The 27,934-nt window shown below is 44.8% G+C and overlaps 1 long non-coding RNA gene across 1 annotated transcript in view; it reads right to left on the bottom strand.

The window, feature by feature from the left end:
* The window catches only part of LOC144584044 (uncharacterized), a 112,166-nt gene that overhangs the window by 42,084 nt on the left and 42,148 nt on the right, over positions 1 to 27,934 (bottom strand). The window contains exon 2 of the long non-coding RNA XR_013538050.1: positions 23,633 to 23,775. This is a non-coding gene — a long non-coding RNA (uncharacterized LOC144584044). The remainder of the gene's footprint in view (positions 1 to 23,632; positions 23,776 to 27,934) is intronic.

Here is a 27,934-nt window from a genome sequence, read left to right as displayed (position 1 = left end):
CTCTCCTCTTCCCATAGGACTGGAGATTCACAAAGGCCAAGCAGGGCTCCTCCCCCTCCCCACCCCCAGATTTGCCCAATGATTCCAGCACTTTTGATGGATTAGGCACAGGGCCCAAAGAAGCCAGATAGAAGAAGTGGACATTTTAGCCCCGTGTGACTGGGACCTTCAAATATCATCTATCTCACCCTTTTTTCAAGGGAGCTTCAGTGGTTACAGGGCAAAATATCATTTGCTTTCCAAACGTTACAGATCCTAAAATGGGATGGGAACACCATGATCTTCAATTCTACCATGCTCTATTAGGGCGCTTTACTGACGCATAAACATACATGTCAGAGTCTGTCCGAAATATTTGTTTTTGTCGTCAAACAGTTTCTTAGAACCAATTTTCAGTACACAGGCCACTTTACAACAGACCCAAAATAAGCAATTAACATTCAAGCTCCCCACAACCATGCGTCAATTTTAACCACATAGCGACAGTGTAATACAAGGGCACCAGCAAAAGCTTTTCAGCAGGTAGGAAAATGTTGTTCTTGTTTTCGTTTTAAAGCAGCAGCAGCAGCAACTACCGTTCAGATTTTCCACTGGGGAGCAACCCCGTGAATATATGAGCTCACAGCACTGCTTCCAAACATCTGTACCTGTAAGGTTGGTCACTGTCCATGTACTGTATTACAGAGGGGAGGACTCAGACTGCGAGGGCAAGAAGAAGGCCTAGGGCCGCCAAGGACATCTGTGGCCAAATCTGATCTGGGGGCTGCCTGGCTTGTAGCCCAATCACAACATTGCACCATATCTCCTAACTGTGATGTAATTTATAGACCCTCACACAGAATACTAGGAATGACAGCTTTACAGTATAAGGGTGATGAGATGTTCACACATACTACTTTGACTTCCCATTTTCACTGCTGGGGAAAATCTCTCTGGATGCTTAGCTGTGCCTTTTCCAGCTTCGGAAGCCAAAGAGTTCAGCAAGAAGCAACCACGTGTTATTTGGAGTGAACACTCAAACCAACACACAAAATAACTATTTCCAAATTTTGCACTTTTGATATGCAGCTGGTTTTGTTTCCCCCTTTCTGACTTTTTTCCAGTTTTTTTTTTAAAGCCCACCAATATGATGTGAAAAAAAGAGAAGAAATACCCTATGGTCTAGGCAACCGTCATGATCGATGGTGGTGGATTTGCGTGCCCATTTCATTAATTTTTCAGTATGCATTTTATTTATCTATGCGCCGTACATCTTCTGAAGTTTATACCCTCGATCATATATATAAATATAGACACACAGCAATCAATACAACATCCGCTTCAACTGAAACGGTTTCCATTAGGGCCTGCAGCCCCAACCCTCCCCTCATTTCCACAACCTGATGGCAGAGCACCTTGCACCGCTCAATCGGTTTCCGATCTTCCTTAGCGGTGACGCAGGGAGTTCACCTTCCCATGTGCAAATGCACACATGCACGCACCCTAGCCTATGCAACACATCCACTCCCCTTCACAAAAAAAGGGTCAGGAACTACACCCATCAGCCACAAAGCACCCAAGAGTCCACCACTGAGGTCTTCCTTCTACCACTTTTCCAGGTCAGTATATCTGGCAGAGGAAGCCTGTGACATTTTGCTCTCAGGAGCAAAGGGATGAGAAGCAGCCTCTACACCAGAAGAGAACCAGATTAGCAGTTCAATTGTATTTCAGCATTTTTAAAACAAAATTGCACTAAAAACAATAAAAACATAGCCTCGTGGAGTTCATATGGAAGAAAGACTGTTCAGGCAGGGTTTCCTTCTCTTACTTTCTGCATTACAATTTTATGCATCTCAACTTAGAAGTACCCAGGAAATGGGCCATATCTTGGCTGGGTCAGCCTTGCCTGCTCTGACCAGCAGCAGCTCCCAGCATCGCTAGGTAGAGAATTTTTTCCCCATCACTAGCTGCTTAAGACCCTCTCAACTGAAGAATTTGGCAATTGCCCTGGGATCTACTGCAGGGAAAGCAAATGCTCCATTACCAAGTGGTCCAGGCTTCCAGATTCACAGTACGATTGAACCTGACAGGCTTCCACCCCTAAGGTAAGAGTGTAGGGAATTAACATATTAATACAGTTTATCATGAATTGTCCCTGTGCCCACCACCACAGCTCTTATTTCAGGGCATCAGCATGGCCAAGCTGCCATGTTGTGTATGTTCCTCAACAGCAAGGTAGAAGTGCAAGTATTAGCACTGGGTGCAGGATTAAGCACCCTGACCCCCCTAATTTAAATATGTTTTTTAATGTTACGTTTCCAGACCACAAGGTAATGGAATTGGTGCAATCTGCTTTAATTTTCAGAGTCACTGGTTTTAAAAGTTTTCAGGTAGTAGGCTATGAAATTCTCTCTTTGTAAAAAGGTCTCACTACACCACAGAAGTATACAAAATGCACCCAAAAGTTATGCAATCAATTTCCTTCAGTCCATATATGAAATGGTCTGAGTTCTACCATCATATGAGCAACAAAGCATAGTCAAATGCAAACACACGTTTCAGTTTATTTCATTTTTTTGTTGTTATTGTTTTAATCATGCAATCCTCACTTACTAAGGACAAATACACTTCCTCTCTAAATGAGATAAATTTGCAGAAAAATAGGCAAATATTGGAGGTGGGGCTGTTGCGTGTTTAATGGGGAGCCTGCGCCTTTAAAAGATTTTTCATTTATAGGCTCTTTGCTCATCCACCATTTCAGTGATCTATATGCAAATATGCTAATGCATGCAAATTAAGACACCACTTTTAGTCCCAATTTAATAGAAAGCATTAAAACACAATTTTTTCACAAAAAACCTCCATATGCATGAAGAGGTGCTTCCCACCCCCCACTGTCCCTTTTTTTTGTTCGTTGTTGTTCTGATTCCAACAGCACAACACAATTTTCATGGGTTGGAAGGCAAGCCTGAATAGCATTTCCAGGTGTCACTTGTTCTGTACATTTTCCCCTCAGAGGAATTGTTATTTTTGAAAGAAAGAAAGAAAGAAAGAAAGAAAGAAAGAAAGAAAGAAAGAAAGAAAGAAAGAAAGAAAGAAAGAAAGAAAGAAAGAAAGAAAGAAAACAAAATTATGAAACTGCTGGGAAAAACTGGCACTCTTTTTCTACATTTACCCTTCTTCAAGAATACACAAAAATAAAATTTAACAGAAAAAGGGGTGTGCCACTTTTAATATCCTTATCAATGAACACCATATAATCATAGGACATTAAAAAAGAAGAAGAAAATAATGGAAGGAGCTGAAACTCCTACAAGCTCAGAAGCTCTGGTCTTCAGGATTGTCATCATTGTCATTCACTGAAAAGTAAAGTTTCCGCAAGCTTTAAATGACTTCTTCTTGTCTCTTGTGAGTTGAGAACTGCCTCCTGGAGACCAAAAGGAGAATTATTTGCAATTTGTTTCCTTCCAGCAGTCGTTAGAATGCTATGGTTATGTCAGCCAACACCAGGACAATGAAAACAGAAACAAACATGTTTTTGCTGTTTATTTTTAAAGCTTTTAAAAAATAAAATGTAGAAGCTTCTCACTTTCATAGTCTCTACAGCTACACTTTACTTAGTCTGTATGTCAATCCGACACTGGTTCCAAGTATACGAGAAAAGAAGGTTTTTAGCTCTTACTAATACGACACAAATGTATGTCAAGAACCAGAGATCAACCAGTAGATCACAATCCATTTGCTGGCAGTCCATGTTGAGAATGACAGCAGTTCCATGACATGGCACCCCATCTACATTCAGAAAGTCCTGGGTTCAGATCTTGCCACTTCTGTTTACTGCTGGGGAAGATCACCTGTGTCAGGCCTCAGAGCCAGTCAGTATAGAACCATCTTCTCAGGCTTGATCCAGCTCCTTATCCTGATGTGTTGGACTATGACTCCCATCATCCCTGGTCAGCAAGCAAACAGTCTGGGTGATGGAGATTGTAGCTCATCACACCTGGAGCCTGCTAGATTGGAGAAGGCTGAACTCCGCTTACCTCCTTTCGCCAGTGATAACCAATTTCAGCTAACAATGTTTAAAAGCGAGCTGCAACGACATGACTGGGCAGAGCCATGAATGCAGAATAGCACAGAAGAGACACTGAGAAATTGTTCAAAAAGAATACAGTATATTTTTGATACTGCCCAAGGTTCAGTTTTATTGCTAGAAAATGGGGGGAAACGGGAACAGGCAGAGCCATTGAAATACATTCTGTACAGAACTTTGAGAAGAACTACTTCCCTGTCAAACTTGTTTTATTGGTTATAGATACCTCCTTATTTGTACCAGCAAGAGAGAGATTGCCAGACATTTTACATGCTGCTTTTGTAATGTGTGTGGGAGTCTTTTTTACATAAGACTTTTTTCCTCTCCTATTTTCCCAGACTTGATTTGAATTTCTTTTGAAAAGTTCCGTTCCCTTTTGCCCTCCCCGTTTCTTGAGCTCAAAGCTCCACGATGAAGCCAAACTGGGGAAGAAGTGCTCCAGCCTCAGGCTGGTAGACTAGACATGGAAGGCTGTGCCCAATCCAGCTGTTTTCCACCAAACAACCAACATGAAAAGTAAAGGTCTTGTGGACTGCATGTTTCAGATTTGGAGATGTCTTTTAGCATAAACTTTTACAGACTAAAATTGGGCGTTGGGGAAAAGAAGTCTCAAAAAAAAAAAGATCAGAATTTCTGACTCGGCACTAGCCTCCTTGTTGTTGAAGTTCCAGGATGACATTTATGAAAGGTTCTAAGATGATCAGGATCCTTCACACAGAAGACCCTCTGCCTCCTTTCTCCTAGATGTGTTCACGTTCCACTTACCTAATCTAGCCTGTGCTTTCAGCGTTTATATTCTTTGTAGCACTTAACTTGTCTTGGTCATGCCACCGGGTTCCATTGGTTTTTTACTTCAAGCAAATGTCATGAAACCAGAAACTGCTTAACACAAAAGCTATGGGCTTAACGAACATAGGGCGCATTGCAAGGGCTGGGCCTTACTGTTATTTTAACAGAGAAGTTAGCATAGGCTCTGTTTTTAAGGCTTAAATACAGGCTCCTGGTCTACTCTGCTGTACCACTGCTTCATAAAGGTAATAACTGGGAGATGAAAGACAGGACAGGATGGGAGCGGGGTCAAGATCCCCAAACAGCAGCCAATAGGCCAGCAAGGGGACACCAAAATCAGGATGGGATGAGTTCGAGAACAGTGCCACACTGACATGTCACTTTTAGATCCTTGGACCAAAATGTCAGTTTGTCCCTGAGAGGGAGGTTAGAGTGTCTGAACTTTAAGACTGGGGCTGAGAGACCCTTGGTCTTTCAGACAGCACTGAACTTCAACCCCCATGAATCCTAGCCAGCACAGATAGCCAGACCTTTGGAGGGTGACCAGTTCCTCTCCTCTTGGTAAAATATTCTTCATTATTTATTGTATGTGTGCAAAGAGCAGGCCAGGTAAACCAAGCGAGATGCAAGATTAAGAGGTGTGCACATACTGCTTAAAAATATTAACTTCCCAATTTGCTAGAACTTGCTGTCTTATCTAGGAGAAGCATGTAGAAAAGCCTTCTTCAGCTTGGGACTCAGGACTGACTATATCAGCATGTGCTCTGGTCATCTTGAGAGGCCTTCTGTTTCATCTGCAGCAAAGGAGGCCAGGGCCTTTTCAGCGGTGGTGCCTTGTCTGTGAAATATTCTTCCTCCACCTTCTGTTTTTTTCATTTTTTCAGGGAAGTGCTGCTCATTCTTCAGCCTTTAATTTCTGACAAGCATGAGTTAAGGGCTGCTCTTCCACCTTTTGTTATTGTTGTGGTTGCACTCTTATTTTGTTCACAAATATTCCATATTGAAAGGGAAACAAACTTTCATGCCAGTCAGTCAAGGTACCCAGACGCTAAACACTTGAGGAAGTAACCAGCACAAAAGATGTGAGCCATGTGACTAGAAAATCCCTGTGCTGGTTCTGTCTCCATCTTCAGTCTATGCTATATAGCAATGGGGGCCCTGACATGCAACACATTTCTCTATTCTGCCCCCCAACACACATACTTTTAAAAAGATATCAAACCAAATGAAGAGTTCAGTGTGACTCAAAAGCTGTTTAACCATTCTAAGTTTTTCCCCCCAGTTGTCCTATCAAAGATAGTACAATACCATTCCATGATCACTATGGATTTCCTCTTGTCGATAAAAATATTCCACTAACTGTTGCAGGGAGTGGGTGGAGGGAAACAACAACAACAACAAAATCACTGTCATGAAAACTTAAAAGGTTGAAAACCCTTCACAGCAGCAACTTTTCCATTTGGAGGAAAGCAAAGAGGACGACAGACGGATGGAGGAAAGGGGGAAAGGGGAGCAGGAGAATGGAAGGTTTCTGCGGGGGGGGGGGATGGGATATGGATCAGGCTGTCACCTGGAGACCCATCTTCATCCAGAATTAATGCACTAAAGTTCTTTGTTTTCTCTCTAAATGGTTTTAAAGAGACAGTCGGGGGCTCTACTCTGGACAGCTCAGAGCAGCATTGCTTAAGCAGCTTCAGCTGGCTCAAGCATTTTGAAAATGAAAAAGCAGCACATTGGAGGACGCAGGAGCTGAGATCGCAACAAACGGGTGGACCAAGAAGTAGAAAGGAGACGAGAGACCAGGAGAGAGCTCTGCGTGATTTGCTGAGTGGGGAGAGATGCGCTAATTATTTAGTGCCACTTCGAAACAGGCTGGACAGACTCTCAAATCTGCAGTTTGCAGGTTCCTTGCACGAGACTGAAGCAGATGTGCCCAAAGAGCATATCCAGGAAGAGAGGAACAATAAGATGCAACTGCAGGGAGAGTCCCTTACAACCTGGAAAGTTGTAGGACTTTGTCTCCCTCCATACTCAAGGATCAAGTCTACTGTTGAGCCAGAAAGGAAAACAACTGGGCACAGAAGCGGTTCATGTTACATATTAGGAGCTGGAAGGGGGAAAAGGGAGAGGAAAGGAAAGGAAAGGACTGAAAATCTGGAACACACTGGAGTTCGATACTCAGGCTACAGTCATTAACTTCTATTTTAATGTGTGGCAAAAATTGACTCTGACTTCTAAAAAAAATTGATTTGGTAGCCTAACAAGTCTTCAAAATGTTTGGCCTCAACTAAACTGGCTTTGCTGGAGGAAAGCGCTATGCAAGTTAGGATACCCACCTTGCCCACAATGACAGTTCCATGGAAGACGCTATGTCATCGCCTTGAGCTTCCTTCTCCTCGTGCTCCACCAGACCCCCCTTTCCCCTTTTACTCCACAACCCATTTTTGCCAGCTCCTCATGGCTCTTGTTGGAATGGCTATCCCATTCGGGAATGGAAAGCTTGAAATCAGAAGATTGGTCAAAGTGTTTGTCAATTCATTGGGGGCGCTCGGAGAGAAAAGCATTCTGCTTTTTTCAAAAGTTTTTTTCCCCTCTTCCAGGTAATTAAATATAATAGGAAATTAAAATAGAAATAATCCAAGGAGGACTTCCCTCTCCTCAAAACAAACCTGTAGTCTGTTCAGGTACAGATAACCTTATATGTCCTTCAGTATCTTGGACAGGTCTGGCTGTCATGCAAGTGAATTTAAATTGAATTGACTGATTAGATAAATGGGAGAATAAAAATTCCTTGGATGTCCTGCTTCAAGCTTCCACATGGGCTCAGCTTAAGTGCCCACCAGAAAGAACTATTTGGCTGGCCAACACAAAATACAGGGCTTTTCCAGTAGTGGCTCCAAGTCAGATGGAATGCCCTATGATTTATAATTATAGGGCATTCCAAATAATATATAATTTTTAAACACTGGAGTAATTTTTGTACATTTTTAATCCAACATAGCATGCATTTTATGACATTGCACTGTTTCGGTTTCTTTGTAAGCTGCCTTGAGAACAGCTTTGCCTTAAAAGTCAGTTTTGAAACAATTATTTAAAAAGAAAGTAAAATGTTAACAACTTGCTGTCCTCCAATTTCCCAAAGGCAGGTTCCTTTTCTTCCTTTCTCCACATCTCCTTCTTCCACAAACCTTTTTATTTTGGCCTCTTTCATCATCCACTCCCCAGCTTTCTAGCTCTAATTCTGATCATTTGGTTGGCCTCAATCATCCTACTCTCATATATTTCATCTAACATAAACCTGTAAGATACTTGAACAAAGATTGTGCTCCTCATGCCTTCTGTAATAACTAGCACAACAGTTGCATAAGTTATTCTCTTTGGACTACAGCTCCCACAACTCTGCAGACAAATAAGTGCAACTGTGGCAAAACAGACATTTGACAGATATGTCTAGATATTATCTCTATATATTAAAATAAAAGGCTCTGCGTGATGCAGCTTTGGGCCAGTGAATAAGCAATAACAGAGAAGGAACCTTTACTTAGGTGAACCTTATACACCAGCCTTGCTCAAACTGGGGCTTTCAGCACGTAACAGGAGCTACAACTGCAGAGTTATGGGAACTGTAGTCCAACACATATAGCATTCTCTGAAGGTTATTAAAAAATAAAAACTATCCCAAAAAGTCAGCAAGTTTCATTTCTGTAGCATGAGTCTGGTTCCACAAGACGCTTCTCGATCCAGGCCAGTTTTCTGATGGCACAGGTCCCTTAATCTCTGATGGGGGCTACTCACTTTTCTTCACACAGGCTGGCCCAGGCTTTGGACCTCACAGGAGGTCTTGCAGATGGACTGCACAAGTTCACCAGGGCCTTTGGCCAGGCAAACATCATGTAACATGGTGGCCTCACAAAGCAAATGCTTGTAAGGTTCAAGAACTGCCTTGCCCAACCTCCACCTCCAGCCAAACTGACTCCAAAAGGAATCAACATTTCCTTACTTTCCAGTCCCAACCCCCCCCCCCCCACTAAGGGGTGGGTGGGGCTGCTAGCAAGGATGGGGTGGGCTGGAGGAAGCACTGAGAGTGAACAGCAACAGGAATAGAGTCAAGTCATTTCAATTATTCATAGGCCAGATGGATCCTTTTCCTGCCCCTCTCCCTTTTTAAAAGTCTCAGTGTGTGCGTGCCCATGTGTGATTTTTTTGAGGGGAAGAGAAGAGAAATGGATGGCTCCTGGAGAAATAAAAGGAAGGAGACACCCCCAAGGTGCCCCCAAGTTTGGACCAGAAGGGAAGATAGCCACAATTTGCCCCTAGCGAATACAACAGCAACGCATTGCTTATTTGCTGCATTCAGAATGTGAGTGAATTGGGGGGGGGGAGAAGGATGGAGGCAGCAAGGGATAGGAGAAACAGAATGTGTGTATGTGTGTGAGTGAGTGTGTGTGTGAGAGAGAGAAAAGGGGGGCAAGGAGAAGAGGGCTTTGACCTTCTGTGAAGGATATAAAAAATCCACCAGCCTCAGGGGACACCCAACTATCTAGCATATTGCTGTTAAAATGTCTGCAAAATTTAATACACTTGGCATGCCATCTAATCAGTCCTTGGAAACCAGAGGAGTTGCGCCCCCCCCACGCGCCATCCCTCCTGTTCTCTTACTACCTCAGACTTCCAGCTTTGGAGTGTTTCATTCTCCTGGAAAGGACGCAAGAGGGAAGGAGAAATAGCTGTTTCTAGTGTTTGGGGAGGGGGTTGTTAAAAATGAGGAGGAAAAGGTTTACGGACCCTCCGACCTCCCCCAGCGCTGATGTTTGAGCAAAGGTGGGTAAAACTCGCCGGCGAGGCAGGAGGCCTGCGTTGACGTCTCTGACGGAACGTGGGAAGGGATCTGCCCGTGAACCGAAAACGTACGTGCGGGGGTGGCACGAGGAGGAACAGAGGTGCTGCTCTAACACTCTGGAAGGCCTCATCTATCATGACCTGCTTTTCAACACTGACGGCTGAGATGCTATGAGAGTTCACTAACAATGAAACTTCTGGGTTCAGAGGCTGTCTACCTGGAGGGGAAATATTAGTCACACATTTGTTTTATTTCCCAGAATTTTGCCTCCGTGGCTTCTGAGCAAAGACCAAGAGGAACGTCTAGGGCAGAGGGGGGAGGTCAAGATGTCAAGTCCTATGCTAGATTGCACACTAGCATGTGCAGTGTGTGTGTGTGTGTGTGTGTGTGTGTGTGTGTGTGTGTGTGTGTGTGTGTGTGTGTGTGTGTGTGTGTGTGTGTGTGTGTGTGTGTGTGTGTTACATACATGTTAACACCCAGCTCTGAAACATGGAGCCAGCTTTCCTTCTGATCTGCGGCTATCTGTCCGGTTTGTGACCCCACACAGTTGTGCAGAGCAGCCTACACAGAATGCATGCGGGGGGGGGGGGAGAAGGCAAGCAGAGACAGACGTGGGGAAAGGAAACCCCATCTGAGCCGAGGACAGTGCTCTCCTCTGGCGCTTCTTATTGAACCGGACAGCTGCCTCGATGACCACGGGGCAGGAAAGGAAACCGTTCCCCGGAGAGCCAACACACCGAATGTTTGTTGTCTTGGCGGCTGTTTGGTTAGGGAAGAGCAAGGGAGAGTTTTTCCTAAAATGTGCCTTTCGCTCAGGCTGGGTTCACTGTGGCAGAACACAAGGGGATACAAGGCGCTGCGCAGAAGACAGAGAATCTCAGCCTGTCTTCACGCTAAAATTCATAACAAGCCCGTAACCAGGGATATTCATATACTGCTACATAATTCTACAACTCCAATTGTTCTTCACAAAGTCCACCTCCTGCTCTGTATTTGTTTACAATAATTTTGCTGTTGTTCTTTCTGTTACTGTATTGAAGGTGCTAGTTGAAAACAAAGTATCAGTTTAGTCCTGCCACAGCATCCTGAACAGCCACTATCATCAAATAAAAACAGTTAAGTTTCCAGGCCTCATGAGGAATGAATGTGGCAAGGGCTTGGTCAAGCTCAGAATAGGTGAGGGAAGATTTGCAGTGCTTTGGAAATGGGTAGGACTACAGTACCTTGACTTCCCCCAAAGTAGCACAAGATATGTAAATCAATGTTTTCATCACTGCAGAATTTAGGCTATATAGACTCTGATTTTTAAAAAATATATGTAAAATGCAGTAAGTCAACCATTTATTTTGCATTATGTTCTTATAGAACACCTCCCTGCCCCCAGATTACAAGGATCATGCAAAATATTAAACCTGTTTCTTTAAAAAATCTTCTTTGGAGAACTAGTTGGCTACTTCTAATTTCCTGCCTAGTAAGTACTGAGTATCCTGCAAGAAAGGAAGAAAAATAATGGAAATATTTAGGAATATAAAAACCAAACAAAAGCAAATAAATGATACTTTCTGACTGGTTGCAACAAGGGAGCTGAAATACAAAGAAGCGAATAAAACTGCTGTGTGTGTGTATGTATGTATGTATATATATATATATATATATATATATATATATGAAAAGTGCTAGCTATAGGCTTGTTAAAGCTTTCTGTAAGGAATTTTTAAAAGTGAGGCAAGGTAAAGGTGAAGGCAAGGTAAGAGCAAGATAATGTCCAGTTCTAGAATCTAAATGCTGAATTATCTAACTGAGGAGCAGAAAACTCATCCTTGGATCCTTCTACAGACACTCCATGCAAAAGTTAATTGCAAAGAGAGCAGAAAATCCTATAGGAGGAAATTGCTCCAAGTCTTTAATTAACTCTAGAACATAGTGTATAGTGAGAGGAAGAGACACAATGTAGCTACAATGGGGGGAAAAATCAAAGTCTAACAATGGACTTCCAAGAGACAGCCCACTGAGTGCTGTGTGCGTGTGGTGTTTTAGAGGGGGAAAAACCCCAATGATTTTGCAGAAGGATAAACTAAAAAGTGTCTTATGTGGAAACCACAGTAACCCTGGCTGGCGTGCATTTCATTAAATTGCAAATATACAAAGCCACTGGTATCACAGAAACTGTTCTGCCACTTTTGGGCACACCTACCAGCAACCCGATTTGTTACATGGGCCCTGCTCTCCCTCCTTTGAAGACTTCACTGGATAGGCATCAACTTTTCAGGCCTCTCCTTTAAGCACGGCTTCAATGTGCCATTCTCCTAAGGATCTTGTGCCTCAGGTTGCGTGGATTCCCCCTGGGAAAGTGGGAAAGGCGGTCACTCGAGGCTCCTAGCACTCCTTTTAAGAAGGACAAACATTTGTAGCCCACACGTTTCTGAGGAGATGCTGGAAAAGGCTGTCTGGTGACCCTGCGGAAGGCGTGCCTACCTGCCGAAGAGGCAGGATTTTGATCAGGCCTGGAGTTCTGTGAAGTGTTTGTTCATAGGAATGCCAAACATTTCATTTCTATCCACTCTCTGCCTTTTACCCCAGAATGACCTCTCCTCTGAGAAAACCGTGGAATCCTCTTTGGGCAGCAAAGCACAATCCTATTTTTCAGCAATTACACTTCCTCACAGTTCCCCCCCCCCCAAAAAAGCAGCGATAGGTGCCTGTGTACATGTGCAAGAGAGAAAACAAAGAGAATTTAGACACCCATACACCTTTTCTCTTCTCTTGCTGGCTTCATGGTCTACAACAGCCTGGTTCACGCACTGGCATTTTTTGGCTGAAATGAATGATACTGCGTCTGACTTAGGAATGCAGCTGATGGTGAGATGAGGCAGGGCCCTTCTGGCGGCAGCACCGATCCTGTGGCATCCCTCTCTCCACACGGGGATCATTGGGCCCCTGCTCTTCAAGCTCCCTCTGGGGAAGCTGAGGTCGTCTTATTTTTGGACCTTTAGTCATCGATCTTCCTCCTGATCCCTCTACTGCAACCTCTACTGCTGTTTTTATGGACAGTCTGGTCATGTCATTTTGTTTTGGTTTTTTCATGCATTACAGGGGCTGAGTTTCTAAGGCTGTTTTTAACTTTATAGGCTGCTTTGAAGGCCTACGCATAGGAAATGTGGACTGGAAATAGAAATAAAATAAAATAACTGTCTTCATTGCATGACATAGGATTTTAGGTCATAATATAAATGCAGGAATCACTTATTACATCCTTCCCCCCTCCCGGGTGCTTGTATATCCCTCCTTTACTCCCCACATCACAAAGGTGCAGGTTCACTTTCCTCCACAATGATCTTATGATCTTATGGCAAAAGTAAAAGGGGGAGGGTGAAAAGGGAAGTGGGGGGAGGGAAGGCAAAATCCGATAGCACTTTGAAAACTAACCGATTTATTTCAGTGTGAGATTTCATGGGTCAATTACTTGTTTCCTCTTTACTTTTGCCAACATGCTGAGGTGAACGAACATGGCTACTTTAGAAAAAATCCTATACAGTAAGGGGAATTAATATAATAATAATAACAACCGTTAGATTTGCTGAGCTGGAAGGGACCCTCTCGGTCGTCAAGTCCAGCCCCTGTCCAGGAGGCCCCACGGGGGAATCAAACTCCCAACTGTAAGCAAACCAATGGGCTATCTAATGGTTCAGCGGAGAGCTGGTGATTTGCTCAGGGTGGGTGGCGGGGCATTTGGACCCCGGTTTCCCCAGGCCTCTGATTGTTCATGCCTACATGCCAGTGACTACTTTATGTTAAGAGTCCATAAGTGGCTGAGGTGTGTAAACTTCTGTGCTCTGATATCTTTAGGAGTGGTAACAGGATATGCAGAGGAATGCCCTCTCCTTGAAGAGGTTGGGGCCAGGCCGTGGAGAAAAGCTCCTCTGAAACTCCCAGGAGGAAAACCTCTGACAGGAGTTTAAAAAAAATAAAACCTCAGAAGGAAGGATAAGGAACTCCAGGCCTTCCATTTGTACACTAACTCCTGCAAGATAAGGAGTTTCTAAAAAGAGGGCTTTGACACCTGCTGTGGCTTCACTCAAAACGAAGACCTGCCTGGTTTTTTCCCCCCCTCTCCCCAAGGGGGAGAGGGTGAAGTGGCGAGGAAAAGAAATTGCCAGCTTCAGAGCAAGGCCCGCGACAGGGAGAAAGAGTGGAATGGAGGCCAACTACTGTACAGAGATTTTACACAAAGCGACTAGAACAGGGAAACATTTTAGCAGGCCATAAATTTGGATTTCTAATTACTTCCTCCTGTTTTTCAGCACTCCTCAGTCAACTCTGATTAAAATTCCTTTCAAAAAGAGGAGTCAGGCTTGTATCATGCCAGGGAGGAAGTGCCATGAAAAATTCAGGGTGGGAGGAATTTTGTGTAGGAAGGAAACTTCCACCCCTGAATGTTGTCAGAGGGGCCAGAACTGGATCTGCGGATCTTGCTGTCGAAAGACTAAAGGTATCAATACAGATGGGTGTGTGCGTGTGGGAGAATCGTAGTAAAGTAGTGCTACTTCCCTTCAGTTTACCACAGGCATGTTTTTTTTTAAAAACAAAAACAAAACAGAAGAAGACTGCCCATAGGGGACAGCCCTCTGCACATGTTCAGAGGCTGGATACTAGTTCCTCATATTGCTAAAATACAGCCTCTCAAAAAAATGTTCTGTGGATGTTCCTCAGGACTTAAAGTGGCAGAATATTTGCCCACCCTTTAACTGGCAATCCAGTTGGTTCTACAAACAAGAGAGCGCTCTAGGGTGGCAAGCAGAACAGGAGGGAGAAATGTCGGCCGGCCCAACCTAGCAGGGAGGCAGTCCAAAGGGGAAAAGGCTGGACGTTCTTAAGCAGAGGGAATGGGAATGGGAGCTGCATCTTTCTTCTACACTCGCAGTTCTCCATCACACCTGAAGGCAGCAGCAGGCTAGCCTTGGGCCGGGCCAGTCCAGGACGCTAGGATGATGCGGTGGTCTGCTCTGAAAGACTGCTCCTGCCTCCCAGATCCTGCCTTGAGACAACTCCATTCTGCCCTGGCTGCACACCACCCACGATCTGTGTCACTTTGTGTCCCACTCCTTTTGCACTCCATACAAAAGTCATGTTTTCAGTTTTGTCCGTCACCCCCCCCCCTTTGCACCTTCCGCTTCATTCCCTAGCAGCAGACAAGTTGACCCCAAGACCGGCTGGAGGCCTGCCACTGTTCCCACAGAGGCATCCCTGCCTGGTCCTCTGCTACCCTTCCGTCTCTCCCTGGGTGAGTCAAAGGGGTTAAAAAAAACAAAACCCCAAACTAAACCAAACCAAAGGAAAAAAAAGCTAGCTACCTCAAACAGTTCCAAAGAAAGCACTCACTTACACGGCAGCCCACTTCCCTCTTTATTAATATGCTATTTATCACCAGCGCTGGCTTTTAATACCGTTTTGGCTTAATGTCGTTAATGAAATATAAATACCCAGCACTAATGATGTTGGTCAGGAGGCAGCACGGGCAATTGGCAAGATTGCAGGAGGCAGGCCAAACCACTTTGCCGTACAGGCCTCTAGAGTGTGTGTGTGTGTGTTTGTGTTTGTGTGTGTGTGTGTGTGTGTGTGTGAGAGAGAGAGAGAGAGAGAGAGTATGAGTGAGTGAGTGAGTGAGAGTGTATGTGTGTGTGTAAGGACACAACTCAACACAACTAACAGCTCCTGTTCAGGGGAAAAGAAAACCCTCCAGAAAATTCCTCTGCCAGTGGCTACTGCTGGTTTGCATCCATTTTACACATATGAACTGATAAAATGCAGATGATATGGTAGAAGAATGTATTGGACCACTTTAGACCACAGGGTAGGTGGCAGAAACACACTGAATGTTCTCCTCCTACATTTTTTTTAAAAAGTCCCTGCAAACAGAAGGCAAGCAGAACAGGCAACAGACTGAGTGCAAGTTTTTCCTCCCTGATGGGCCAAGCAGGTCTTTGCCGAGAGCCTCGTGGGGGTGGGGTGGGTGGTGGGTGGGGTAGAGGCCCAAACATGATAGTCATCCATCCGTGGGGGCAGAAAATCCTTTTCGAACCACAACCCCAACTCATGCACTTGTGGCATTGGTGTGGATCCGGGGAGCAGCAAGGATGACAAGAAAGCCCATGAAAATATCCAGTTGTATCTATGGCACAGCAGTGAAAGCTGACCTCCCAGAAAGGCAGAATAAAAGGGAGCAAGAAACAGCAGCTGCACTGAGACCTTACCCTCCCCAGCCCTTGTGGCAGGAGAGCCAAACCCAGTGGGTGCAACACAGCTAGGAAACACCAGCTCCAGGCAGAGAGTCTATCGTCTGTTTCACATGGTGGGAAGCCAAATGCCCACAAACCCAGGAGAGCAAAGACGGTGGTGGTCCATCAAGAAGGGCTCCTCCTTCAACGAGGGCAGAGGGGCTGAAGCAGCCTCTCACGACCTTCGAGAGGGATGCTCTAGAATGCCTGTAATCCTTAGCCACAGGAGGGGACCAGGGGTTCTAGACCAACACAGGCTGGAGATGGCTGGGGTGAAGAGATGGGTTCCCCAGAGTATATACTGATCTGGCTGGATGAGACCAAAGGTACCTTCAAGATCTGCCTTTTGTCTTCTCAGCAGACAGCTAGGTACCTCTAGGTAGCTCACAAGCAGGACCTGCTCTCCAGAAATGGATAAGTCACTGGCATACTTGCTGGGCCAGTTTCTCCCAAGAGACCAGTGGTTCCTAACCTTGGGTAACCCAGGTGTTCTTGGACTGCCATTCCCAGAAGCTTTCACCACCAGTTGTGCTGGCCAGGGTTTCTGGGAGTTGCAGTCCAGGAACACCTCGGTCACCCAAGGTTCAGAATCACTGCTCTAGCCTATCTCTCAGGGTTGATGTAAGGTTACAAAGGAGGGGGGGGGGACTAAAAGCACTCCCTACAAAGGCAAGCCAGTGCTGCCTGAGAAGGAGCAGAAGGCACTTGTGACAAGCAATCAGTCTTTGAGTCAAATAAAGAAGGCACCTCTCAATTTGGCAGGGGCTTCCCTTAATCGGCATGTTGCCTGGAATGCCGGAACCCCTCTGACCTTCCAGTTGGCTTCTCCTAAGCCTCTGCTCTTCCCTTACCCCCAGAAGTGCTGTAAATCCCCTTCAGAGTTTCCCCACCCCTGCTGCGACCCTCTATCCCCCCCCCGCTTCCCCCAATGTCACCCTAGAGCCTCTAGGGAGCACAAGACTCATTTGCTGGGGGTTTGGCCTAACTCGTCTCAGCGGCTAATCCCTCGGGTGTCTCCTGTCAGATTATTAATTAGCTAAAGCGGATCGGCCCTGGAATAACATGCGGTGGGACCTCAGATAAAACGGGACCGCGTGAGGCCTGGCGTGTGGCTGTTTAAAGAGGCCAGCCTTCATTTTCTGTTCTGGCTTCCTCTTGCAAGAGCAGAGGGCTCTGCTTCCTCCTCTTTGCTGTTCTCCCTTGGAAGGCCAGGCTGTGGCAGGTAACTTTCCAGCCACTCAAGCAGGGCTCTGGTGCATTTGCCCCTCCAGCCTCCTCATCTCTTGGACTTGATCTCTTTGGTTCCTTTTTTGCAAAACACAAGATCTGAGAACTTTGAAAACATTTAGCCCTGAACGATAACCCACAGGTAGAAGGCGGCAAGCCAACCCACAAAGGGGAAGCCTGGCTTCTCTTGTCGGGATGAGACACACGCTATGTTGTCCACAGAAGGCTCCCTGACATGCTCCACACTCTGAGTGCCACAACCTTTGGTCTGCAGCGAGATCAACTTAGCTCAGTGGTTGTGGCCACTTCCCACGACCAAATCTTTCCAAATCTTCCCCCCACCCCCCCCCCCCCATGCTCCTAGTTTCAGATCGCTATTTATTCAGACCGGTGAAGCTGAAATATTGAGTTACAATGGCACTAAACCTTCATTACCAGCTCTTAACACAGATTACTTAGAAAAGGGGGAGGGAAAAGGGGGCACTTTAATTGCTTTTCCCCATTAGCATTTCCGGAGGAGAACATGCTGATTAATCTGAAGAGGCATACTGTGGATGCTGCCACCACCGTACCTCCCTCCTCCCACGGTCCAGTGCTGGGCTAGCTAGTGCGACCCCCTTTCTGCCAAGACCAACCTCAACAGAGGAAACAAGCGGGTGCTTCCAAGTGCAAATAAGCAAAGATGAATCCCCAACATTTCCAGAGAGAAATCTTTCAGGATGAGGGAACAGGGAAGAATAATGGGCGCAAACAAGAGGAGGGGTGGGAAAAAAAAATCTGATTTCATTTCCAGCAAGACCATTATAGAACAGAAGGAACACAATTACCTGGGTACAAAAAGAGGGCAGCCGCTCCAAGAAAGGCCACAAATTCCGAAATCCCTACTGAGGTGATACCTTTATTAGACCAACCAAAGGCCAACAAAAAAAGTGTACAAGCTTTTGAGAATATTGTCTTTTCAGTCAGCAAAGAGAGAGAGCTCAGGTGCATCTTTCTTTAGAAGAACTGAGAGCAGGTGACAGGAAAGGCACTCTCTGTGTAAGCCCCCCTGGAGAGCCATAGCTGCTATTCAGAGAAGCCGAAATGGACTAGATGGATAAAAATCTGACCTGGTAGGAGGCAGGAGCCTGTCTAAAGCAATCTTTTCCCCTGAAACCACAAGAACTAGGATGCTAATGGCTGTTTAGGGGAACCTCCTGGGTTCCTAACAGAAAGTTTAAACACGACACGCTATCCGAATCCCCACCACTGCCCCTTATGAATGGAGAGTCTGCCCCAGAAGAGACCCAACGTTCTCTATTGGCTGAAGGGAAAGAGGAGGGACAGCTGGAGAGAAGTCTGGCTGCTATTGCTCAACGGTCCCTGAACATCTCGCTTAGTGCTGTCTATCCCAGGGATGCAGGATATGCGGCCCTCTAGATACTTACAGATCGAGACTTGCATCATTCTTCACTACCACCCAACAAGCTGATCAGCTAAAGCTAAGATATAGGGGGATGGCCATCTTTAACAACCACACATGTATGTGTACACGCTCACTCTTTCTCTCTCTCTTTCTCACACTTTAAATTAAGGCCTCATGGATGGCTGCAGAGAAAGAAAGATACTGGGGGAAAAATAAATGCACACATCAAAGACTCCCTCTCCCCTTTTCTTTCATCAACAGATTCCTTGGAATCACACTTCTAACAGGAAAATGTGTCTTGCACATTTTGCTCTCATGGTCCAATCGGGAGCCCATTTGACTGTTTAAGCGACTCCGGCAAAAGAATATGCTCTGTAAACTAAAGTTTAGGTAAGTTCTCACTGGCCACATTTTGGCTGTGGATGAAGCTCAAAACAATCTTTTAGTATTTGGGACAGGTAAAGGTAAAACTCTTCTACAACTCAACAGTCCCAGTTCAGAAGGCTTGAGGTATTTGATCTTTGTAAATCTGTACAGTCTAAATGAGATCAAACGGGGCTTGAAAACATGTTATTCTGAAAAACACCCTTTGTGTAGAAATGAAATGCAACAGAACTTACAGCCAGAAAGCACGAAAAAATAATCAGGAACAGGTTTCACCCAGGAATAGTTCAATTTACCACATCCACATAATATGTAAATAAACTTTGGTTTGGGTCATTCCTGCACAAGGGTGTTTATTTATGGATTCAGGAGGAACTGTGTATGGTATACAAGGTCATTTCAATAAATAGATTTCCCAGCACAGAACTCAGAGCCTGGAGTCCCCCATCTTTTTTCTTATTGTAACTTCTGTGCGTATTGATATAATGGCAATGATACACTGGATTGCAAGCACATTGAAGCCTACAGCTCTGTCCATTGTAAATGCTCCATAATAGCCTTCTCCAATTTCCAAAGGCTTACAAGTCTCATGGGATACCCAATGTGATGCAGCAGAGTGATCAACTAGGACTCAAGAGGCCTTGGTTCAAATCGCCACTTAGCCATCGAAGTTCACGGAGGAAGTGGAACTAGTGAAAATTACTCCCTGAATGCCTCACTTACCTTGAAAGCCCTATTAGGGCTGCTGTAAGTTGGTTCCAACTTGACAGGACATAACAACACAGCTCTCATGATCGCAGGGGAACCTGGCCATTCACCTGCTGGCTAGCAATGACGACAACTATTGCCAGCACATCTTCGGATATTATGGGGAAGGCCGCTCCATAAAATGGTACTGGCTTCAAAGAAAGCAACAGCCAGCTTGCATTTCCACGTGACAACCTAATGCACAAACATTCAGCAGGCGCCAGATTGGGTTTCTGCTGAGCTCTTCTATTTTCAGGTGCTAAACTTGTTATTAGCAAGAAATCAGGCCTCTTACATCACAACAATTTGAGGCCCATCCTTAACTTTTGATTTTGCAATAACTGAGGCAACCATTCAATGCACAATCAAACAGCAGGTATTAATGTCTGTGGGAAGGAGAGCATCTATAGATAAGGATCCTGGGAACACACCCGTGCCAAACTGGCATGCATGTTACAGGGTAACAAATCTAGGACATGCACAGAATCCAGACAAAAAGAAGATAACCTTCATCTGCTTTTTGAAAACATGATTCCTAGTCCTTTGCAGTTAGACTTGGAAACTCTGGGACAGTCCTGTGAGAAGGCTATGTAACACAAGCCAGGCCTCTGCTCCACGTAGCTCAGCGTTAGGGATAAGATTAAGGTTAGGGTTGGGAAACGTTAGGAATTGAACCTGGAACCTGGTTCGTGAGGTATCTTGTATTACTCTCCTGTTGAGCTACAGCCTTACCAAGTGTTGGCAGTAGACACTTGAGAACCTTTGGCTCTGCAGATGTTTTAAACTTTGCAGTCCCAGTTAGCTCAGCTGGTAGAAAGGTATTATGGGAGTTGAAGCCCAAAATCTCTGGAGGTTCTCAACCCTTGATTTAAAACCTACTCATATTGCAGATGTTGCTGTGAAAGTCCAGCTCCTTCTTGAAAAGCTACTCCTGTGTTTTCCCCAAATGAAGATAAATGGCATAAAGAAGAGTCCAATCTCAAAAGACTGGACTCTTAACAGATCCTGGAGACCGAGTATCACCAAGCTTTACTCCCTGACGATGTCATGTCCTTTCCTGTTCTTTGACATCCCTTCCCTCTCTCTGCTCAGCTCTCTGCAGTTGTCAACCAAACATCTGATCAAAGGCCTGCGGGAGGGAATTTACAACTGTCCGGTTTAGTTACAAATGAAGGTCACTGATCCAATACAGATTGGGATGCAGGAAATCAGGAGAAGGGAAGTTAAAACCAGAAGCAGAGAGTGACAGAAAGAGAAAGCAAGCCTGCTCAAAGGAGGAAGCAAGGAAGATGCAAAGGAGTGTCTGGAAAACAGTTTCACACCCTAAGACCTAAGGGCTGCTGTCAGCCCCGTCCTTCATGTTCACATCTTGTCACACTAGAGGTCAGGTCTCCCAAGCGTTCCTGGAGAGCTGAGCGGATCCATATGGCAGGCAATATGTTAACAATATGGATTGGCCGAATGTCGGGAGCCTGAGCAGATGGAGGTGACAACCCAGCCCTTTGCCCAGAGAAGGACTTCTGCTCCTCCTCTGGTATCCTGCCTCATATTCTCATGGGAAAATAATAATGATAAAATAAAAGGTCTCTGCCTCTGCACATGTATGAGTAAATGCACCCTGCCTGGGTAAAAGTGTGGCCATTTTCTGGGCAGACCAATATCTGGATCAGCAAGAAGACATGCAAGACAAGGTCTCAGAGCATCCATGGTGTGTTCGGTATACAGAAAACTCAAGATGACAAAGTGGCTAATCCAAACAGCCCATCATAGCAACAACAAAGCTTTTCCTTTAGACGGCACGTGCCAAGTGTTGAAAGTGCAGTGTGTAGGTTACCTCTGTAAGCCTTGCAATAGCCTGGCACTACATAGCCTGGCACAGCTCAGCATGGGGCAGCACCTGCTTTGCACATAGCAGGCTCTTAGTTAAACCTCTGGCTTTTTTCAGTAAGGCTGGGAAAGACCCGGAGAGGTGCTGCCACCCCAGACCACTTACCTGATGCATCCTCTGCTGGGCAAAGATATTGGGGGGGGGGGTGCGGCGGGAAGAGGAAGGCAGGCTTTCTCTACAGCTCTTTCCTACTGGAGATGGGAATCTTTGGTCAAATTACTATTAATACTCTGAGAAGTCTTTATTGTAGAAGCCCAACACAAATGCCAGATGAAACCAGAAGGTCTGCCCAGTAAAACAGTTCGACGGTAGCCAAGCCAGAAGGATCAGGGTTTACCGCTGTGTGTGTGATTAAAAGGGCACATGAAAAGATGTTATGTCCTTGTCTGTACCTGGTTCTGAGCTTTCAGAGATACAGCGTCTTTTGTAGCTGACAGTTCTTAACAGTCAAAAAGAGACAGGTATAGCCAGCACTTATCAGTAAGCTTATCTCCTCCTCATCTGCTTTATAAGACCTTTCAAAATGCTGAACAGCATCACAACCTGTAGCAAGAAGTTCCACAAACTAGTAACAAATTGTATAAAATAGAAGCTTTCTTTTTCTCAGCCACATGGACCTGCTCTATGTAACCCTGTGTAACCCCTGTAATTCCAAATAAATTACAAGTATGGCTCAGATCAGAGGTAGTGTATTACTCTCACCTGAACACAGTGGTGTGCATGTGCGGGACTGATGATTCATTCTTTCATATTCATGCTGAAACATCAGTGTTCCCCTTTCACGTTTTCCCCATTGAAAGCAGCTGAGTCCACAGATGTCAATGGGTATGATCTGTTTAGCCATGATAAACCACAGGTATGATAAAATCCTGTGGAAATATATTTGGGACTACAGAACTCTCAGTATTTCCACCTCATATAGTGGTTACAAGCAGAGAACCCTCTTGCCTTTTTACAAAACGAGGCATCCTCAGACCAGGGGGCTTTTAATCTGGTTTAAAACCAGGGCCAGAGAAGACACAGTGCTGTGTCTTTCTCATGTTCTCCTGCCTCCTTCACTCTAACTCCTCCAAAAATGTCTAACAGAACTTGATCACAATGTACAGAATTATGGATACATTCCCACATCATTAGATTAGGAACAACACAAGTGCCACCCAATCACATCCGTTTGTTTAGGGAGTGCAAAACAAAACAAAACCGAGGGAACCTCCAGCTCCAGTCTGTTCAGCATTGTGCCCCAACTGGGATTATTCATCCTTTGTTCTCCTAACTAGCTGGACTTTACAGCCAAGGCTTGGTCCTGGCTTCCGATGCCTGATCTGTTTGGGAACAACAAGCCCAGAATCTCAGTTTCGGTGCAAACAAACCAAGATGGGAGGGTTTCCTTGCCTTTTGAGCTACTGCCAAGAAGAGCCAAGGGGAAGTTCTCAGAATCCCCAGCAATTCTGGCTTGCTTTCATATGGCAGTCAGGCCTATTTATTTTGTCTGTGCCACCCAGCATCGAGCAATGTGGCACTGCCAGAGGAGATGTAACATTCTGTGGAGGGAGATCAGTGTTTGGTGCCCTTTTCCAACACAACACATTTTATACGTTTATTAGTGTTCTTGACTAGCACAAAACTGGGAGCAGACATTGTACCTAACTCAGGGGAATACAAAATATTTCCCTTCTCAGTGTTCTCAATCAGATCTTTAAGAGCACACGCCACACTCATGTATATAGAGTGGTCGAAATGACTAGATAGGCGGGGTATAAATACAATAAATAAATAAATAAATAAAAATAAATAAAATAAAAAATAAATAAATATACTGTACTGCAGACATGCAGAGTGCTGGGTGACATGTCACTTTGAGCTTTTCTTAAACGCATGGCATATGCATCTGCATTTGCAGTGAATGCAGCCATGGGAAGTTTTAATAGGAAGAAGGGAAGCAGGCCTAGGAACCCTTCCCAAATCTAAGGGGCCTCAGCTTCTGACCAGAACAGTAGCCAGTGGGTACCTTGCATCCAGGACAATGGGTCTGAAGTCCATTCCAAACCACACGTTAAGGAGGGGCCGTCTGGATCTGTAACCCCTCCCAGGGTTTTTCAGGACAGAGCCCAGATATGATAGGTTCCCTATACTTGGTGATTACTCTTTGCCCTGTAGAAAGAAAGAAAGAAAACATTCAGTATTGCAACCCTGTAACTTATAAAGCTGCCTTTTACAAGAGAAGGTGTGGGTGATGCATTACCTGGGGGCTGTATGCGTACCTTCAACTCCCTCTTCCCATTCTCCCAAACACACCAAATTGTCTCTCATGCTGTCTACCACGCCTACCAATCAGAAGAAATGGCATGTTTGCTCCCGTCACATGCTCCACAAGTTTTGAGTTATTCCAGTGAAAATAATGTCTAAGCAAAATTTGGACATTGTTCCAGCAAAACATTTAAACAGCATTAAGTGTGCTTTCCTGTACTGCTCCCTCCCAACAACCCTCACAATCAAAATGACACAAATTTCAGTTAACTGCTTTTGGGTATTGGTCAAAGTGTCTCTTTTGTTATATAGGATGTGAAACGAGCATGGTACATCAGTTCTATTGACTACATCTCCACTAAAACATGACAAGCGGCTGGCCCCCAGGAAATGCCTCATGGCATGTGATTGTGGTCTACTTGCTTGGAACAGGCAGGGGTGGGTCTGCTCAGATGTCTGGATGGTGGCTGCTGTCTACAGATCCTTTTGTGAGAAATGACTTTAAACATTTACATTTACTGCCTGACGTGACTTAAATGTTTGCCCTGCTTTTCAGTCCAAATTCATGTCCCCAGCAGCTTGATATTAAAATGCAGTCACTGGTTCAGTGACCAACAATCTTTCTAGTAGGGTTCCAGACTCTTCCTTCCAGAGAGAGGTGGGTTAGTGGATTCAGGGGCAAATGATAAGGGTCATAAATTACGTTCATATGTATTATATGAATGTCCCACTGGAAGTCTTCCATAGATTTAGGCCCTGTCATTAAGTAGATCACGTGGTGAAGAACCTGTTGCCCTCCTGATGTTTCAGACTACCATTCCCAACATCCTTTAACACTGCTGGCTTGATATGATGTGACTTGTGGACAAAACATTTAGTGGGCTAGGTTTGCTTTTTTGTTGATATATGGGGGTTGCATTGAGTATATTAAGTTTTTTTCTTGTTATTTTGTTGATATTGGATGTAAACCACCCAGAGTAGCGTTTACCATGAATCAGTGTGGTACATAAGTTTAACAAGCAAGGAAGCAAGCAAGCAAGCAAGCAAGCAAGCAAGCAAGCAAGCAAGCAAGCAAGCAAGCAAGCAAGCAAGCAAGCAAGCAAGCAAGCAAACAAACAAACAAACAAACAAACCAAAACATCTGTAAGGCTAAAACTTTTCTAAGCCATAGTGTACACTTGAATGGAGGTGGTTCCCTCTGGCAGGTAACAATGAGGGCCAGCAGGCAAGCTCAGATTTCACCTACTCTTCAGGATCCCCAAAGCCATTTGTCACACCCAAAGGAAATGACAGCCTAAGACTGCATTTCAAATTGTTTCCCTCGCCTCTGGATACATGCAGTACTATCCCCAAGAAACCCTGGCAGATCTCACTGCTTCCAGGGTAACCTTCCTACTGTCTGCCTTCCTGCCATCTTTCTCATGAGGTGCAAACAAGGACTTCCCCACCTCATGTCTTTGGTAGGCGAAAAGGGACTGCCAGATGCAAACGTCAAAGTTAAAAGACGGGAAAAGGACAGCGCAAGCCTTTCCCAACAACACACAGTTTTCTTTTGCTGACAGAAAGAAAGAAAGAAAGAAAGAAAGAAAGAAAGAAAGAAAGAAAGAAAGAAAGAAAGAAAGAAAGAAAGAAAGAAAGAAAGAAAGAAAGAAAAGATGCAAGGAATTGGAACATTTGATTTGTTTGAGATCGGTGCTTGCCCAAGAAAATGCAACATGACGAAGCTGAAATCCTGTAAATAGCAAACTCCTTTGTGTCAATTTAAGCAAATATTGTGGTGTTTCCATGGCAATCCCCGTTTTGAATATCCACGACATTCACATTTTTTTAAAAAAAGGACTTTTCCTGTTTGTGTTTCAGCTATAAAACCTGTAAATATTTTCTGCCTTAACGCACGTATCCTTTTGTGGTGGGTGGGGGAGAGTTGTTTTTTTTTTAAGCGAATGCAACTCATTGTCTCTTTTCCAACAGGGTGGAACTTGGAAATACTTCCATTCAGGGTAACTTAAAGGAACCAAAATTCAGCAATTAAAAAAACATATATACAAATCATGGGGCGTTTTCTGCTCATCCTCACCTGTGGAAACATATAGCAGTCCCAACTCAAGCTGGCCCAATCACTAGACAAAAGGGAGGCAGAAAGCCTCAGGCAGCAGATATCCGGGGGTGATAAGCAAGGTGCTCGAAGAGAGAGCCGTGGGCTACTCTCTGATCTGTACCCCATCCCACCCCCAGTTAGCCTGCGGTCTCAGGAGAGAACTCGGGCCTCGTTATCAGAGTTCAAGGAAGATTTCCAGGGCCAGTCCAGTCTGTTTTCATGCACAGAAGGGAGCAGGAGCAGTCTTGTTCTCAGCCTCAAGCAACAAAATGTCCTGGGCTCATCCTGTTCACACCTGCCTCACCAAGGGTGACACGGCCACCTTTGCTTCAAGAAACCTGCATGTCCCCAAATTGACGTTTCTTTTCAAGTACATGATAACTGAGTTTCCTTTTCCTCCCCATATCCTGACATCTACAGCTAACCCACATGCCTGGTTACTCCAAGGAGCCACTACCTCTTCTGCAATGGCACCCTGCTTAAAGAGAAAGCATAACGATTCAATGCTCTTGACAAAAGCACATCCGATGCCCCTTTCCGATGGCAGCGAACTGGTCAAATGGGCTCTCTGAACAATTTTACATCAGTTCAGATCAGGGGCCATCTTTCTTAGCACTGCCCACTCTGGTTGGCAGCTGTTCCCTGCTCTCTTTCCAAACAGCTCTTAAATGGAAATGCTGCAGAATAAATCCACAGATACTTGGACTTCTGCATGAAAAATGTGTGCTCCATCCCTGAACTATGGGGCAGAGGAAGAAAGGGGTCGCAGTGAGTATGGCAACACAAGTTTACTAATCCAAAAATAATTCTGAACAAGGTGTTAAGGAGGTACGCACTCTTCCAAAAGGCTAGTCTGGTACATCTCAATACCATCCCTGCCCTCAGCTCCTCATTGCCAATTCTTTCATCTGCCATAAGATTCCACCAGCGGTGAAGCAGTGGTTAATAAAATTCTGAATTTCCTGACTGTAACTAACTGGCGCCAGGCTCCAAACATCAGCTTAACGTGTAACTTTGGGGAAGTCCATTTCCTCTGGGAGTTTAGCATTCTCTGGAAATGCCATATCATCTAACAGGATTGTTTGTCCAGGAGACTTACGATACATGAGAGTTCAACATGTCAAGGAAAGGCTTTTGCTTTCAGTGAATGCAGGCCTATGAATACATGCAAGTACACAGAGAGAGAGAGAGAGAGAGAGAGAGAGAGAGAGAGAGAGACAGCAGCTATTTAAACTGAACTAACTAATCTACCAAAAAAAACATCACCCCAACTCCTTATTCCTTCAATATCTGCCCACTTTAATATTAAATCACCATCATGTCAAGCCACGTACATCAGAACAATAGCATGAAATACGATATGGACTTCAGTAGGCTTTCAGTGAACATTTGGGCCAAGTTTCTCTACGGGGGAAAGCATCACCCACATAATCCTGACCATCTTCACCACACTATTCTCTTCTATTCAACACAGTTTGCAACCATGCCTGGAAGATTACAGTTCAGAAACTCAATGGAAGCTTCCACCCAGCTTATTTTGTCCTTCCTCACCATGCCCCTCATTCTCTCTGTGTGACTCAAGATCATGAATTAAAAAAAAAAAACACCTTTTCCACACTGGACTCAGGGATCTGGCTGAAATGCCCTTCTTTTTTCTGAGGGAAGTTCCATCTGTATAGTTCTTCCCTCCCCAAGTCACCCCTGACAGGGGGCAGGCATAGATAATGCCAATAACGCTGAGAACAAGTTTACTCTGAACTGCCTCTGTTTTTCCAACGGACAATGGGGAGGAAGAAACTTGGTGAAAGACTAGGATTTACTGTACCCCCTGTGTTGTTCTGAGAGGGACTGCCACGCCCAACAGAGACTGTATTATAGGAAAACAAATAGACCAGTCCAAAGCAGATTTTAAAAGAAGAAGAAAAGGGGGGGGGGAAGGAAAGTGAAAAACAGTCTATACTGTTG

This window comes from Pogona vitticeps, chromosome 7 (genome assembly GCF_051106095.1).
Source record: "Pogona vitticeps strain Pit_001003342236 chromosome 7, PviZW2.1, whole genome shotgun sequence".
Taxonomy (NCBI): Eukaryota; Metazoa; Chordata; class Lepidosauria; order Squamata; family Agamidae; genus Pogona; species Pogona vitticeps.
The sequence above is the reverse complement of the archived record's forward strand: the minus strand, read 5'-3'. Positions and strand labels throughout refer to the sequence as shown.